The sequence below is a fragment of the Chenopodium album genome, chromosome 19, assembly GCF_948465745.1.
Source record: "Chenopodium album chromosome 19, dcCheAlbu1.1, whole genome shotgun sequence".
Classification (NCBI taxonomy): Eukaryota; Viridiplantae; Streptophyta; class Magnoliopsida; order Caryophyllales; family Amaranthaceae; genus Chenopodium; species Chenopodium album.
Genome location: NC_137852.1, coordinates 40,443,593 through 40,446,981, shown reverse-complemented (window position 1 = coordinate 40,446,981; position 3,389 = coordinate 40,443,593). Strand labels below are relative to the sequence as shown.

Here is a 3,389-nt window from a genome sequence, read left to right as displayed (position 1 = left end):
GACTAATTTTAGCTGATTGACTAGTCAAACAAGCTAATACAAGTGTTTGGTAGTAAGCTTATTGAAAGAGCTTATTCCACTATTTTTGAAAAAGCTCATTTTAGGAGCCTTTTCAATTAGCTTATTCATTAATTATTGTGAAATAACACTAATAACCTCATTTAATTTAAAATCATATCTAAACTACCTACCCCACAATTAGCTTATTGGTCATTTCACATACTCAATCACCTTTAAGCTATCAGCTATTTACCAAACACTTTTATAAAATCAGTTAATACAATAAATTAGTCAAATCAGTTAACAAAATCAGCTAGTCAAAATCAGCTAACTCAATCAGCTTCAGCTTTCTCCCAAATAGGGCCATAATCAATTGGAAAATTTGCAAATTGTAGCTACTTAAAGTTATTATTTTGCAAATTGCAGCCATTTAAAAAAAATTGCAAATTGCAGCCCAAAAGTTGATATAAACTGTAACTTGCAACCTAATTTAATTTTTTCATCGGTTTGCGTGTTGAAAAATGTTCATTTAAGGTTTTAGGAGGGCCTTTTAGCCCTTAAGTTTCCGAATTGAACTCAGAATTGGCAAAAAAAAAAAATATAAGTGTCATGTTTTGCGTAACAAAAATGTATTGATTTGTGGACAACTATTTTTCCCTGTAAAAACAAGGCACTTACATTAGTTATTTGTCAATTCTGAGCTCAATCTGGAACCATAAGGCCTAAAATGGATGCTTTAACCTTGACCGAACATTTTTCGACGCAAAAATCGATGAAAAATTGAATTGAGTTGCAATTTACAATTTATAACAACTTCTGGGCTGTAATTTGCAATTTTTTTTTAAATGGCTGCAATTTACAAAATAGAAGTTTTAAATGACTGCAATTTGCAAATTTTCCAATTCAATTTTCAAGATATATCTTATTAATCATTATGAATAAAAAATGTAGTAGTAGTTGGTAGTTGATATATGATTTGAATAAAATCATAGTAGTAGTTGATATAGTCCACATTATTGTAGAGGATGGAGCAAGTATGTATTGTACGTAGTCTACATTATTGTAGAGGATAGACGTACAATATATTTATTGTTTAATTACTTAATTTTTTTTTTCCTGATCTTATTTGAAATAAGTAATAAGGTTCTGAAATAAGGTGATTAAACAAGGCGTTATATATATTTAGGAGTTTAAATTGAAAAACAATTATAAATATGCAACATTTTTTTGCCATTGTGAACATAACCACAACATTAAATGGCAGCCTTAGATCCCAAAAACACAAAAGCTCAAGATAACACGAAAGACGAAATCAAAGAGCTACAACTATCCCTCCCAAAAGAAACATGGTTTGTTTGGCCAATGTATCTCTATCAAGGTTTATGGTGCCTAAATTATATTCTTGAGGGTGTAATCGCATTTAGAACCCACTTTCAAGCTCATGATACTAATATCATTTTAGCTAGCCTACCAAAAACCGGTACAACATGGCTAAAATCTCTCCTATACACCATTGTTAATCGAAAAGTTTTATCATCAAACAATTTTTCTCAACATCCTTTCCACTCTAAAAACCCTCATGAGCTAGTCCTTAACTTTGAGATGCAAGTTTACAATAAACTCGAAAATCATCTGAACTTATCTGAAATTCCCTCACCTCGACTCTTTGCTACCCACATGTCGTATTCATCATTGCCAGATTCAATCAAGACTTCAAAATGTCAAATTGTGTATGTTTGTCGAAACCCTTTTGACACTTTCGTTTCAATATGGCATTTTTATCTACGATTTGAGGCAAGTGAGGGCATTAAGCCCGATATGGAAATGATGGAGAAATACGTAGATAAGTTTTGCTCGGGCGTCTCTCCATAGGGACCCTATGAAGATCATGTGTTGAGGTATTGGAAGGAGAGCAAGCAAAACCCGCAAAAGGTGTTATTCTTGGAGTATGAAGGGCTAAAGAAAGAGCCTAAAGAACATTTGAAAAGGTTGGCGGAGTTTGTGGGTTGCCCGTTTTCGGAGGAGGAGGAGAAAGGAGATGAAAATAGTATAGTGCACCCGGGTGCACCATGCGCATGGTGCACCCGGAAAGAACATTAGGCTTATTTTAAAGAATATGAGAAAAAAAAAAAGAACATACAAGTGTTTGAAAAAGAACATGCTAGTATTTGAAAAAGAACATGCATAATAGTGTTCAACACAAGAACATGTTTGTGTTTGACAAAGAACATGGCCTCCGAAAAGAACATTAGGCATATTTTAAAGAACATGGAATAAAAAGAACATGTTAGTGTTTGAAAAAGAACAAGCCAGTGTTTGAAAAAGAACATGCTAATATTTGAAAAAGAACATGCATAATAGTGTTCAACAAAAGAACATGTTTGTGTTTGACAAAGAACATGACCTCCGAAAAGAACATTAGACATATTTTAAAGAAAGTGGAATAAAAAGAACATGTTAGTGTTTGAAAAAGAACAAGCTAGTGTTTGAAAAATTAACCTTGCTTGGTTATCTTCCAGTTGGCTTCAATTCATTACTATTCTTCTTTCTCCTCTAATTGTTCTTTTTTGAACAAATTGTACTTTATAGCTTTAATTATTTTGTTTTTTTAAAAAAAAAAACCCCAAATTCACAAAAATAAACACTTTGACTTTAAAATTATTGACAAAAAACAATTTGCATGTACAAAATTTATACTTACATTTTACTTGAATCCACCATTTGTTTAATTTTGAAGGTTGAATTGTTGAAATAAGTTCAATTTTTTTCTTGGGTTTTACTTTGAAGATGAACAATTTTGCTATTTTGAAATTTTTTTGAAAAATAGAAAAAGATAGAGAAAAAAGTTATGGAGAGAGAAAATGAGTACTTTGGAAATGATTTTTACCCAAATTCATTGAAATTCTTAAATGAAAACGATGGTGTAAGGGAGATTAAAAATTGGCAGCAAGAAAGAGAGTGATAGGAAGGGAAAGAGGAGTGAGAAATTGCAGGAGAAGAGAGTAATGGATTTGCAATTGCAAGAAAATAAAAACATGTTCATTTTTTACCCATATTCTTTTAAATATACTACATGTTCTTTTGGGTGCACCATGCGCATGGTGCACCCGGGTGCACCAACCACAAATTAGAAAGGAGATGTTATAGATGAGATAATAGAGCTTTGTAGCATTAAAAGTTTGAAAGATATGGAGGTCAACAAGAGTGGGAAGGTTGTACCTAGATTCGAGAACAAGGCTTTCTTTAGGAAAGGTGAGGTTGGAGATTGGACTAATTACTTGACTCCTACGATGGTTGAACAATTTGATCAAATGCTAGAAAAACTAAAGATGGCTGGTTTTTGTTTTGAGTACTATCAAATGAACTCAAAAAATGAAGCTCCAAATTAA

The 3,389-nt window shown here is 32.1% G+C and overlaps 1 pseudogene; it reads left to right on the top strand.

The window, feature by feature from the left end:
• The first annotated feature begins 1,257 nt into the window (after positions 1-1,257).
• LOC145594368 (cytosolic sulfotransferase 13 pseudogene) lies at positions 1,258-3,389 on the top strand (annotated as a pseudogene).